This window comes from Salvelinus namaycush, chromosome 1 (genome assembly GCF_016432855.1).
Source record: "Salvelinus namaycush isolate Seneca chromosome 1, SaNama_1.0, whole genome shotgun sequence".
Classification (NCBI taxonomy): domain Eukaryota; kingdom Metazoa; phylum Chordata; class Actinopteri; order Salmoniformes; family Salmonidae; genus Salvelinus; species Salvelinus namaycush.
The window spans coordinates 79401697-79417018 of NC_052307.1; positions in this window are offsets into that span (position 1 = coordinate 79401697).

The following is a 15322-nucleotide window of genomic DNA, read 5'->3' on the forward strand; positions in this document are numbered from 1 at the left end:
GATAAGTAAATGGCCGACAGCTAGGTTTTTAAACATATGTAGATGGCAGCTTCTGTCCAGGGCCATGTCCATTAGGCACCAAACTGATAAAAACAGATTGAAACTGGGAGGGACTACCTGGACCCGACCAAATCAGAAATGCTCATTTACATTTTTTTCTGTAGCAAAACATAAAAAGTTGTGCCATAATGAACACAACCCAGGTGGCCCAGGCAGGCCCAGTGTTGTCTGTCTGTAGGGGGTGTGCTCCTCTCTGCTGTACCTTTTTACCGTGACCCAAACACACGTTTTATGAACAGGCTGGGATAAGTGGAGCCGTTAAATACCCTGGGTATCTGCCCTCTGTCTGGCTGTAGGGGACAGGCCTTCTGTAAGCCATCTGGTGCCTGGAGTGGATAGGAGAGGCTGGACTAGTTATGAAATGCTTCCCAAATGGCCCTCTATTCCCTATATAGTGCACTACTTTTGACCAGGGTGTATATGGCTATGGTCAAAGTAGTGCACTATATAAGGAATAGGGTGACATTTGGTACATGTCCATGGTCATCACTGCACTGTGCTAGGAAGGACGTACCTAGAAGCGCAAATAAAATGTTTAACCTTAACTCTGAATGAGCAACGAATAGGTTAACCCTTGTAGAAATAAATATGCTGCTCTTCTGTTGTGATTGTTCTAGCATGGCTACCTGGTACTGACCGGGTCCAGACTAGTGGCCTACAGTCAATTTAACTCCTGAGATTTGCACTGTGGATAAACAGTTTCGATCATAAATGCTCTTGATATCTGCACTCTAGTTTGGCTCGAGCATATTGTCACCATGGTCATTGCATTTCTCAGTAGTCCAATGTATTTGACTGTAGGCTCGAGCTATATGTCTGTGTTGCTATAGTTACTCATTGATGCCTGCTCCAAGCCTCCAGTCTGGCAACTATCCTACCTCACTCACTCACTCACTCACTCACACAGGCCCAATGGCCACAGCCCATTATTTAGACAGAGATGTCTACGTTGATTCACTCCCTGCTGTTTCTCTGGTGTCCCAGTCCATAGCCAGCCCCTCTCCATGTCTACGTTGATTCACTCCCTGCTGTTTCTCTGGTGTCCCAGTCCATAGCCAGCCCCTCTCCATGTCTACGTTGATTCACTCCCTGCTGTTTCTCTGGGGTCCCAGTCCATAGCCAGCCCCTCTCCATGTCTACGTTGATTCACTCCCTGCTGTTTCTCTGGTGTCCCAGTCCATAGCCAGCCCCTCTCCATGTCTACGTTGATTCACTCCCTGCTGTTTCTCTGGTGTCCCAGTCCATAGCCAGCCCCTCTCCATGTCTACGTTGATTCACTCCCTGCTGTTTCTCTGGTGTCCCAGTCCATAGCCAGCCCCTCTCCATGTCTACGTTGATTCACTCCCTGCTGTTTCTCTGGGGTCCCAGTCCATAGCCAGCCCCTCTCCATGTCTACGTTGATTCACACCCTGCTGTTTCTCTGGGGTCCCAGTCCATAGCCAGCCCCTCTCCATGTCTACGTTGATTCACTCCCTGCTGTTTCTCTGGTGTCCCAGTCCATAGCCAGCCCCTCTCCATGTCTACGTTGATTCACTCCCTGCTGTTTCTCTGGGGTCCCAGTCCATAGCCAGCCCCTCTCCATGTCTACGTTGATTCACTCCCTGCTGTTTCTCTGGGGTCCCAGTCCATAGCCAGCCCCTCTCCATGTCTACGTTGATTCACTCCCTGCTGTTTCTCTGGTGTCCCAGTCCATAGCCAGCCCCTCTCCATGTCTACGTTGATTCACTCCCTGCTGTTTCTCTGGTGTCCCAGTCCATAGCCAGCCCCTCTCCATGTCTACGTTGATTCACTCCCTGCTGTTTCTCTGGTGTCCCAGTCCATAGCCAGCCCCTCTCCATGTCTACGTTGATTCACTCCCTGCTGTTTCTCTGGTGTCCCAGTCCATAGCCAGCCCCTCTCCATGTCTACGTTGATTCACTCCCTGCTGTTTCTCTGGTGTCCCAGTCCATAGCCAGCCCCTCTCCATGTCTACGTTGATTCACTCCCTGCTGTTTCTCTGGTGTCCCAGTCCATAGCCAGCCCCTCTCCATGTCTACGTTGATTCACTCCCTGCTGTTTCTCTGGGGTCCCAGTCCATAGCCAGCCCCTCTCCATGTCTACGTTGATTCACTCCCTGCTGTTTCTCTGGTGTCCCAGTCCATAGCCAGCCCCTCTCCATGTCTACGTTGATTCACTCCCTGCTGTTTCTCTGGTGTCCCAGTCCATAGCCAGCCCCTCTCCATGTCTACGTTGATTCACTCCCTGCTGTTTCTCTGGGGTCCCAGTCCATAGCCAGCCCCTCTCCATGTCTGCCATCTTGGCTGCTTTCCTCAAATCCAGGAAGGAATTAGGAAAAGAGAACTGCTCACATAATAATCCCTCACCACTGTTTTTTTTCTTTCAATAATGTTTCAGAGACGGGCTAAGTATGCCTGCCAGCAAGACTATTATGTGTTCATATTTAGGCTGCATCCCAAATCACACCGTATTCCCTATAAAGTGCACAGCTTTTGACCAGGGCACTATGTTAAAAGGAATGCAGTATGTAGGGATAGGGTAGCATTTTGGACTCAGACTTAGTGTGAAAAGGCAGGCTTAGAGTATACTGTTACTGCAGCTAATAGTTTGGGGCAGCAGATTGTTATTGGTGGACCTGGTCTTCATTATGGCCTCTATGTGTTTGTTGATGTCTCCAGGACCATGTATATCATAGTATCACAGTATTGTGCCAGGTGTATTGGCTATAATAGGCCAAGCTAGTAGGCTACATACACCAGATGTAGCTAGGCTATGTGCTAGCCCCATACACCAGATGTAGCTAAGCTATGTGCTAGCCCCATACACCAGATGTAGCTAAGCTATGTGCTAGCCCCATACACCAGATGTAGCTAAGCTATGTGCTAGCCCCATACACCAGATGTACCTAGGCGATGTGCTAGCCCCATACACCAGATGTAGCTAAGCTATGTGCTAGCCCCATACACCAGATGTAGGTAGGCTATATGCTAGCCCCATACACCAGATGTAACTAAGCTATGTGCTAGCCCCATACACCAGATGTAGCTAAGCTATGTGCTAGCCCCATACACCAGATGTACCTAGGCGATGTGCTAGCCCCATACACCAGATGTAGCTAAGCTATGTGCTAGCCCCATACACCAGATGTAGGTAGGCTATATGCTAGCCCCATACACCAGATGTAACTAAGCTATGTGCTAGCCCCATACACCATATGTAGCTAGGCTATGTGCTAGCCCCATACACCAGATGTAACTAAGCTATGTGCTAGCCCCATACACCAGATGTAACTAAGCTATGTGCTAGCCCCATACACCAGATGTAACTAAGCTATGTGCTAGCCCCATACACCAGATGTAACTAGGCGATGTGCTAGCCCCATACACCAGATGTAACTAGGCGATGTGCTAGCCCCATACACCAGATGTAACTAGGCTATGTGCTAGCCCCATACACCAGATGTAACTAAGCTATGTGCTAGCCCCATACACCAGATGTAACTAAGCTATGTGCTAGCCCCATACACCAGATGTAGCTAAGCGATGTGCTAGCCCCATACACCAGATGTAGCTAAGCGATGTGCTAGCCCCATACACCAGATGTAGCTAGGCTATGTGCTATGTGCTGAGACACTCCTCTCCTCTTCTGTCTGTCTGCCTGGTCAGCGCTGGGACACTTCTGTCCGTCTGCCTGGTCAGCGCTGGGACACTCCTCTCCTCTCCTGTCTGTCTGCCTGGTCAGCGCTGGGACACTCCTCACCTCTTCTGTCTGTCTGCCTGGTCAGCGCTGGGACACTCCTCTCCTCTTCTGTCTGTCTGCCTGGTCAGCGCTGGGACACTCCTCTCCTCTTCTGTCCGTCTGCCTGGTCAGCGCTGGGACACTCCTCTCCTCTTCTGTCCGTCTGCCTGGTCAGCGCTGGGACACTCCTCTCCTCTTCTGTCCGTCTGCCTGGTCAGCGCTGGGACACTCCTCTCCTCTTCTGTCCGTCTGCCTGGTCAGCGCTGGGACACTCCTCTCCTGTCTGTCTGCCTGGTCAGCGCTGGGACACTCCTCACCTCTTCTGTCTGTCTGCCTGGTCTCTAGTATCAATGGCATAAACCAATAAACCAATAAACCCTGGGCATTAAACATCATGGAGTGGTCTCTAGTATCAATGGCATAAACCAATAAACCAATAAACCCTGGGCATTAAACATCATGGAGTGGTCTCTAGTATCAATGGTATAAACCTAAAACCCTGGGCATTAAACATCATGGAGTGGTCTCTAGTATCAATGGCATAAACCTAAAACCCTGGGCATTAAACATCATGGAGTGGTCTCTAGTATCAATGGCATAAACCTAAAACCCTGGGCATTAAACATCATGGAGTGGTCTCTAGTATCAATGGTATAAACCTAAAACCCTGGGCATTAAACATTATGGAGTGGTCTCTAGTATCAATGGCATAAACCTAAAACCCTGGGCATTAAACATCATGGAGTGGTCTCTAGTATCAATGGTATAAACCTAAAACCCTGGGCATTAAACATCATGGAGTGGTCTCTTGTATCAATGGTATAAACCTAAAACCCTGGGCATTAAACATCATGGAGTGGTCTCTTGTATCAATGGCATAAACCTAAACCCCTGGGCATTAAACATCATGGAGTGGTCTCTAGTATCAATGGTATAAACCTAAAACCCTGGGCATTAAACATCATGGAGTGGTCTCTAGTATCAATGGCATAAACCTAAAACCCTGGGCATTAAACATTATGGAGTGGTCTCTAGTATCAATGGCATAAACCTAAAACCCTGGGCATTAAACATTATGGAGTGGTCTCTGGTATCAGTGGTATAAACCTAAAACCCTGGGCATTAAACATCATGGAGTGGTCTCTGGTATCAATGGTATAAACCTAAAACCCTGGGCATTAAACATCATGGAGTGGTCTCTAGTATCAATGGCATAAACCTAAAACCCTGGGCATTAAACATCATGGAGTGGTCTCTAGTATCAATGGCATAAACCTGAAACCCTGGGCATTAGACATCATGGAGTGGTCTCTAGTATCAATGGCATAAACCTAAAACCCTGGGCATTAAACATTATGGAGTGGTCTCTAGTATCAATGGCATAAACCTAAAACCCTGGGCATTAAACATCATGGAGTGGTCTCTAGTATCAATGGCATAAACCTAAAACCCTGGGCATTAAACATCATGGAGTGGTCTCTAGTATCAATGGCATAAACCTAAAACCCTGGGCATTAAACATCATGGAGTGGTCTCTAGTATCAATGGCATAAACCTAAAACCCTGTGCATTAAACATCATGGAGTGGTCTCTAGTATCAATGGCATAAACCTAAAACCCTGGGCATTAAACATCATGGAGTGGTCTCTAGTATCAATGGCATAAACCTAAAACCCTGGGCATTAAACATCATGGAGTGGTCTCTAGTATCAGTGGTATAAACCTAAAACCCTGGGCATTAAACATCATGGAGTGGTCTCTAGTATCAATGGCATAAACCTAAAACCCTGGGCATTAAACATCATGGAGTGGTCTCTAGTATCAATGGCATAAACCTAAAACCCTGGGCATTAAACATCATGGAGTGGTCTCTAGTATCAGTGGTATAAACCTAAAACCCTGGGCATTAAACATCATGGAGTGGTCTCTAGTATCAGTGGTATAAACCTAAAACCCTGGGCATTAAACATCATGGAGTGGTCTCTAGTATCAGTGGTATAAACCTAAAACCCTGGGCATTAAACATCATGGAGTGGTCTCTAGTATCAGTGGTATAAACCTAAAACCCTGGGCATTAAACATCATGGAGTGGTCTCTAGTATCAGTGGTATAAACCTAAAACCCTGGGCATTAAACATCATGACAGAACAGAGAATACAGGACATACTCCAATCTGGGGACCAGGTGCATAGGTCTAGCCTGATCACAGATCTATTTGTGCTCCTGCCAACTCCATTGCTGTTTGGCATGACAATGAATGACAAGGATTTGGCATGACGGCACAAACCGACTGGCACTCAGGCTAGCATGGGTCAGATTGCGACAGATGCTTTCAAAGGGCTTCCATCCTTTTCCATTCCTCCCATCCCCCTCATTCCCTCTCTCCTTCCCTCCATTCCCAGTGGACCTGATGCCCAGACGGCTCCACCTGGTTAATGATGTCATGGCTCTTTATTGGGTTGGATTAAATGATTCACTGGCAGATCGTATTTATTGGCATCTTGCTGATGGAGAGGGCTAACAGCTACTACAGCGCTTTGCTGGGACAGATGGGCACAGCTGGTGTGTGTGTGTGTGTGTGTGTGTGTGTGTGTGTGTGTGTGTGTGTGTGTGTGTGTGTGTGTGTGTGTGTGTGTGTGTGTGTGTGTGTGTGTGTGTGTGTGTGTGTGTGTGTGTGTGTGTGTGTGTGTGTGTGTAATCACACATCTGCTGGCTGGCCTGGTTGCTGCTGTAGGCCATGCTAGTGAGAGGACGTGTCAGCGACGTGGCCCGGTGGTGATGGATTCACATCCCTCTGTTTACTCTGGGGAGACGTCTGTCAGGGAGAGACCTGCTCTGTCACTGCAGGGTGGAGTGGGACTGTGTATGTGATGTAGATGGAGGCTGTGTGTGTGGTGTGTGTGTGTGTGTGTGTGTGTGTGTGTGTGTGTGTGTGTGTGTGTGTGTGTGTGTGTGTGTGTGTGTGTGTGTGTGTGTGTGTGTGTGTGTGTGTGTGTGTGTGTGTGTGTGCTGGGGATGGAGGTTACTGGACTAGTGAGGATGTCTGACAGGTGACCACAGGAAGGGGGTATGCCACAGATGTGTTCATCCCCCTGTAGCTCAGTCAGTAGAGCATGGTGCTTACAACACCAGGGTTGTGGGTTCCATTCCCACAGGGGACCAGGATGATAAAGGATGTATCACTACTTACTGTACGTTGCTCTGGATAAGAGCGTCTGCTAATGACTAAAACATCAAATGTGTGTGGCTGTGCTAGTACTGCTCAGTGCCACTCAATCTCAGTAGCCGGAACAAACACACACTGACAGAACCTGACTTTATCTGCATGACTCATGCTCTGTTTTGGAACCGCTTCCATAGAACAGCTTTGTTTGGGAACTGTCTCAAATTCTTTTTGAGAGAGACCCATGTTTGGGAAAAGTATTCTGGTTTATTCACACAAGTTCACAATTTCCGTTTCCACAAACATACTTTGGCAGTTGACTTTGAAATGCTTCTATTGGATGCCTGTTCTGTTGGGGGCAAGGGTGAAAGTAAGCCGGTATGGTCCGGTACAGCTTCCCGGCAAAATAAATAGTGGCGGGTAATACGTTGTACCGGTAAAACATGAGCCGGAGGGTCCGTCATGGTCTGGGGCCGTGTGTCACAGCATCGTCGGTCTGAGCTTGTTGTCATTGCAGGCAATCTCAATGCTTTTACTGGATCCTCCCTCATGTGGTACCCTTCCTGCAGGCTCATCCTGACATTACCTTCCAGCATGACAATGCCACCAGCCATACTGCTCGTTCTGTGCGTGATTTCCTGCAAGACAGGAATGTCAGTGTTCTGCCATGGCCAGCGAAGAGCCCAGATCTCAATCCCATTGAGCACGTCTGGGACCTGTTGGATCTGAGGGTGAGGGCTAGGGACATTCCCCCCAGAATGTCCAGGAACCTGCAGGTGCCTTGGTGGAAGAGTGGGGTAACATCTCACAGAAAGAACTGGCAAATCTGGTGCAGTCAATGAGGAGGAGATGCACTGCAGTACTTAGTATCTGGTGTGGCCACCAGCTGCATTGACCCCCCCCACCCCCCCCCCCCCCCCCCCCCCTTTGTTCAGGGACACCCACAATAATTAAAACGAAGAAGCCAAGAAAACTATAGGCAATTACACCATTATTTAACTTTACCGCATGTCAGCTGCATGGAAATGAGCAAAGTTCATTTGAAAACGGGCGGTATGCCCTCCAAGTTGCGTTGTGGTTCGACAAGAACACAAACATTTAGGACAAGGTGGAGATAAGTGGCTGAGATGCGCTCGTAGCCTACAGCAGTGGATCCATCAATTCAGACTACAAGTATCGTGGTCCTAACGACCATATCTGAATCTCATTCCACTTTTAGCTTTTTGAAACTGTCTCTTTCCATTCATCAAATTGCGGGTGAACCAGAGGTGGCACCGTGGGTCCCAGAGTGCTGTGCACCAGAGGTGGCACCGTGGGTCCCAGAGTGCTGTGCACCAGAGGTGGCCCCGTGGGTCCCAGAGTGCTGTGCACCAGAGGTGGCCCCGTGGGTCCCAGAGTGCTGTGCACCAGAGGTGGCCCCGTGGGCCCCAGAGTGCTGTGCACCAGAGGTGGCCCCGTGGGCCCCAGAGTGCTGTGCACCAGAGGTGGCCCCGTGGGTCCCAGAGTGCTGTGCACCAGAGGTGGCACCGTGGGCCCCAGAGTGGTAACCAGGTAAGCTCCTGAACCTGGTTGTAGCAGAGATCTTAAGGTTGCTCTATTGGCTGTGTCAAGTGAACTGAGCAGTCGTGCTAGTTGAGCCTGCTATAAAGTTGAGCCTGCTATAAAGTTGAGCCTGCTATAAAGTTGAACCTGCTATAAAGTTGAGCCTGCTATAAAGTTGAGCCTGCTATAAAGTTGAACCTGCTATAAAGTTGAACCTGCTATAAAGTTGAACCTGCTATAAAGTTGAACCTGCTATAAAGTTGAGCCTGCTATAAAGTTGAGCTTGCTATAAAGTTGAGCCTGCTATAAAGTTGCCCCAGGTGAGTTAGATTTACTGATGAAGGCAACAGCCCTGAACTGTCAACGGTCCAACAGCTCAAGGTCATCTCCCTGCTACTCCTCTTGCATGCAGGCACAAACTGCAGGGGTAGTGTGTGTGTGTGCGCACTATTGGAATGGCTTCTCCTCTCTCTCGCTCACGGGTCAGGTGTCTGGTTGTATGGCAGTAAGCTGTCTGTCTGGCTGCTCCACTACACACCACGGCTTCTCCTCCCCTCTCCATCCCCCTCTCCTCTCCTCTTCTGACACCACAGCTTCTCCTCCCCTCTCCATCCCCCTCTCCTCTCCTCTTCTGACACCACAGCTTCCCCTCCCCCTCTCCTCTCCTTTTCTGACACCACACCACAGCTTCGCCTCCCCCTCCATCCCCCTCTCCTCTCCTCTTCTGACACCACAGCTTCTCCTCCCCTCTCCATCCCCCTCTCCTCTCCTCTTCTGACACCACAGCTTCCCCTCCCCCTCTCCTTTCCTTTTCTGACACCACACCACAGCTTCTCCTCCCCTCTCCATCCCCTTCTCCTCTCCTTTTCTGACACCACACCACAGCTTCTCCTCCCCCTCCATCCCCCTCTCCTCTCCTCTTCTGACACCACAGCTTCCCCTCCCCCTCTCTTCTCCTTTTCTGACACCACACCACAGCTTCTCCTCCCCCTCCATCCCCCTCTCCTCTCCTCTTCTGACACCACAGCTTCCCCTCCCCCTCTCCTCTCCTTTTCTGACACCACACCACAGCTTCTCCTCCCCCTCCATCCCCCTCTCCTCTCCTCCTCTGACACCACAGCTTCCCCTCCCCCTCTCCTCTCCTTTTCTGACACCACACCACAGCTTCTCCTCCCCCTCCATCCCCCTCTCCTCGTCTGACACCACAGCTTCTCCTCCCCTCTCCATCCCCCTCTCCTCTTCTGACACCACACCACAGCTTCTCCTCCCCCTCCATCCCCCTCTCCTCTCCTCTTCTGACACCACAGCTTCTCCTCCGCTCTCCATCCCCCTCTCCTCGTCTGACACCACAGCTTCTCCTACCCTCTCCATCCCCCTCTCCTCTCCTCTTCTGACACCACAGCTTCTCCTCCGCTCTCCATCCCCCTCTCCTATTCTGACACCACAGCTTCTCCTCCCCCTCCATCCCCCTCTCCTCTCCTCTTCTGACATCACACCACAGCTTCTCCTCGCCTCCATCCCCCTCTCCTATTCTGACACCACAGCTTCTCCTCCCCCTCCATCCCCCTCTCCTCTCCTCTTCTGACACCACACCACAGCTTCTCCTCCCCCTCCATCCCCCTCTCCTCTCCTCGTCTGACACCACAGCTTCTCCTCCCCTCTTCATCCTCCTCTCCTCTTGAAGCTAGTGATGCACCGATATGACATTTTTGGCCGATATCCGATATTTTCCTTGCCAAAAAAATAACGATACAGATTTTAAGCATTTTAGCATTTAAACATTTAATTTGCCAGTGTGGGCCAGTAAAAACATCCACCTCATCGGGGAAAGGGGCCATCTTCACTAGAAACTAGTCAGCACTAACATCGCACGCTAGCTGCTAGCTAACTGGTTAGCTTAGCATTGACGAAGTCAGAATGGGCATGCGCACTCCACTGTTATGTGATAGAATCAGTGACATTAGAATTAGGAATTAGAATACGAATACTACACTGATCAAAAATATAAATCAACATGTAAAGTGTTTGTCCCATGTTTCATGAGCTGAAAAAAAGATCCCAGATATTTTCCATACGCACAGAAAGCTTATCTCAAATGTTGTGCACATTTGTTTACATCTCTGTCAGTTTTGTTGAGCAGTCGTTTCAATGCCATGACAGTTGATGAGCTTATTTCTCCAGTCAGTTGTTTTGAATGGAGCTAGCTGGTGTGTTCATGTTCTCACATGCCATTGAAATGGCAGCAGCGGTATGACAACCAGCATGTTCATGAGCATGCAATACGACTTTCCTCAGTACCAAATCCTCAACGACCCACTGTGCTGTCAGACTCGGCATGCTCATGGGGCTGATATCGCTGGTCCAAATGTCAGTCGTGAAGCTAATAGCAGTGACGCTATTACTGTGTAACTCCGGTAGGGCAACATCTGGAAAAATAGTCTTTTTTTTAAATAGTAAAAAAGTGTAACCGGTGCTCGACCAGTCAGCGAAAGCCAACATCACCCACGACGGAGAACAGTAGATTGTCAAGGGCAATGAATTCCATTATCTTGGCGGTAATGGATTTTGCCTTTGAGTTGTCTCGCTGAAGTTTCCTTACTCTTTCAAATGACTGCTCGGCAACAACGTTACCTATGGGCACAAACCCACCGTCGCTGGACCAGACAGGACTGGCAAAAAGTGCTCTTCACTGACGAGTAGCGGTTTTGTCTCACCAGGGGTGACGGTCGGATTCGCGTTTATCATCGAAGGAATGAGCGTTACCCCGAGACCTGTACTCTGGAGCGGGATCGATTTGGAGGTGGAGGGTCCGTCATGGTCTGGGGCGGTGAGTCACAGCATCATCAGACTGAGCTTGTTGTCATTGCAGGCAATCTCAATGCTTCTACTGCATCCTCCCTCATGTGGTACCCTTCCTGCAGGCTCATCCTGACATGACCCTCCAGCATGACAATGCCACCAGCCATACTGCTCGTTCTGTGCGTGATTTCCTGCAAGACAGGAATGTCAGTGTTCTGCCATGGCCAGCGAAGAGCCCGGATCTCATTCCCATTGAGCACGTCTTGGACCTGTTGGATCGGAAGGTGAGGGCTCGGGAAATGTCCAGGAACTTGCAGGTGCTTGGTGGAAGAGTGAGGTAACATCTCACAGCAAGAACTGGCAAATCTGGTGCAGTCCACGAGGAGGAGATGCACTGCAGTACTAAGTATCTGGTGTGGCCACCAGCTGCATTGACCCCCCCCCCCCCCCTTTGTTCAGGGACACCCTTTTTCCATTTCTGTTAGTCACATGTCTGTGGAACTTGTTCAGTTTATGTCTCAGTTGTTGAATCTCATGTTCATACACATATTTACACATGTTAAGTTTGCTGAAAATAAACGCAGTTGACAGTGAGAGGACGTTTCTTTTTTTGCTGAGATATATATATTATTTATTTACAAAAAAATCTAAGGGGGTTTGGAAATGAAGCAGACAACTACATTGATGGAAGCTACAATCTATCTGCAATATTAAATCTGATCTACCCCCTAAAGAAAAGAGCACCTCTCCTCCTGTCTCCCAACTACTTCTCACAGGAAAGGCACAAGTTCACTTCTTTCCTCTAGTCATCAAACACCAATTGATGTGTAATAAAATGCGACAAAATGTATGTTTTGTTTCTACTACTCTACAATAACTAATCGATGTACTCTAAAACACTACAACGTTTCTGTGAGTTTTCCCTCCAAATATGGGATTTCCCCCCTGAATTTAGGAGTATGTTCAAGGAAATAGTTGACTTTCCCTTTAAATAAGTTTGTCTTCTCTGTAAAGAGATTTGTCATTTCTTTCAAGGTACGTAGAAACAGTAGCCTGTGACCCAGATCCCAGCTCTAGTAATCCTCAGTAAGAGTCCCACGCTAAGACCTCAGCCTGACGGCACAGTCTCCTGCCTCACACACACACACACACACACACACACACACACACACACACACACACACACACACACACACACACACACACACACACACACACACACACACACACACCCCTCCCCCCCTCCCCACCTCTGATTGACCTAAGTCCCTGTGGTTTACTCTAGGAGGAAGGATGTAGGTAGGTAGCCTAGCTGTACCCCATGGACCTCCAGACCACCCTGTTCTCCTCTGGCCTCCTGGCCTGCCCCTGGCTGGGGGGTTAATTATTTCACCATGTCCTTTAATCCACGAGTTGGTCCCCTCTCTTTCTCCATGTTTGACCACCCACTGGACTGAGGTCGTGTTCTAAATGGCACCATATAGCCTTTCTAGGTCACTACTTTTGACCAAGGCCCATAAGAAGTAGTGCATTCTATAGGGTGCCATTTTAGAATGCATTCTCAGTCTCTCTTTCTTTCTCTCAAGGCTCTTGTGATAAAGATACTACTATTACTGCTACTATTACTAGTACTGCTATTACTGCTAATACTATTACTGCTATTATTACTGCTACTATTACTACCAGTGCTATTACTACTACTATTACTGCTACTATTACTGCCAGTGCTATTACTACTACTATTACTGCTACTATTACTGCCAGTGCTATTACTACTACTATTACTGCTACTATTACTGCCAGTGCTATTACTGCTACTATTACTACCAGTGCTATTACTACTACTATTACTGCTACTATTACTGCCAGTGCTATTACTACTACTATTACTGCTACTATTACTGCCAGTGCTATTACTGCTACTATTACTGCTACTATTACTGCCAGTGCTATTACTGCTACTATTACTACCAGTGCTATTACTACTACTATTACTGCTACTATTACTGCCAGTGCTATTACTACTACTATTACTGCTACTATTACTGCCAGTGCTATTACTGCTACTATTACTGCTACTATTACTGCCAGTGCTATTACTGCTACTATTACTGCCAGTGCTATTACTGCTACTATTACTACCAGTGCTATTACTGCTACTATTACTACCAGTGCTATTACTACTACTATTACTGCTACTATTACTGCCAGTGCTATTACTACTACTATTACTGCTACTATTACTGCCAGTGCTATTACTGCTACTATTACTACCAGTGCTATTACTACTACTATTACTGCTACTATTACTGCCAGTGCTATTACTACTACTATTACTGCTACTATTACTACCAGTGCTATTACTGCTACTATTACTGCTACTATTACTGCCAGTGCTATTACTGCTACTATTACTGCCAGTGCTATTACTACTACTATTACTACCAGTGCTATTACTGCTACTATTACTGCCAGTGCTATTACTACTACTATTACTGCTACTATTACTACCAGTGCTATTACTACTACTATTACTACCAGTGCTATTACTGCCAGTGCTATTACTACTACTATTACTACTACTATTACTACCAGTGCTATTACTGCTACTATTACTGCCAGTGCTATTACTACTACTATTACTGCTACTATTACTACCAGTGCTATTACTACTACTATTACTACCAGTGCTATTACTACTACTATTACTGCTACTATTACTACCAGTGCTATTACTGCTACTATTACTGCTACTATTACTGCCAGTGCTATTACTGCTACTATTACTGCCAGTGCTATTACTACTACTATTACTACCAGTGCTATTACTGCTACTATTACTGCCAGTGCTATTACTACTACTATTACTGCTACTATTACTACCAGTGCTATTACTACTACTATTACTGCTACTATTACTGCCAGTGCTATTACTGCTACTATTACTGCCAGTGCTATTACTGCTACTATTACTGCCAGTGCTATTACTGCCAGTGCTATTACTGCCAGTGCTATTACTGCCAGTGCTATTACTGCCAGTGCTATTACTACTACTATTACTACCAGTGCTATTACTGCCAGTGCTATTACTACTACTATTACTGCTACTATTACTACCAGTGCTATTACTACTACTATTACTACCAGTGCTATTACTACTACTATTACTGCTACTATTACTGCCAGTGCTATTACTACTACTATTACTGCTACTATTACTACCAGTGCTATTACTACTACTATTACTGCTACTATTACTGCCAGTGCTATTACTACTACTATTACTACCAGTGCTATTACTACTACTATTACTGCTACTATTACTGCCAGTGCTATTACTACTACTATTACTACCAGTGCTATTACTACTACTATTACTGCTACTATTACTGCCAGTGCTATTACTACTACTATTACTGCTACTATTACTACCAGTGCTATTACTACTACTATTACTACCAGTGCTATTACTACTACTATTACTGCTACTATTACTGCCAGTGCTATTACTACTACTATTACTGCTACTATTACTACCAGTGCTATTACTACTACTATTACTGCTACTATTACTACCAGTGCTATTACTACTACTATTACTGCTACTATTACTGCCAGTGCTATTACTGCTACTATTACTGCCAGTGCTATTACTACTACTATTACTGCTACTATTACTGCCAGTGCTATTACTGCCAGTGCTATTACTGCCAGTGCTATTACTGCCAGTGCTATAACTGCTACTACTTTTACTGCTACCTCTACTTCTATAACATTTAAATTCTGTAAAATGTTTAAGCTTTTGCGGATTTTATCAAGGATTTAGGCTAATGTATGTGTTCACCCTGTGTTGCGTGCGATGTATGTGGAGGATATGTGGCTGTGCCCTCGTGCCCCGGTTAATACCTTAATTGCCCCCGAGGGGATTGATTAAGTCCCATTGAATTAAATGTAATTGTCTTCAGTAATTAGGGGCAAGACACAAAAGCACAAATGGCAAACAACATGCAGAGCAGTTAACCG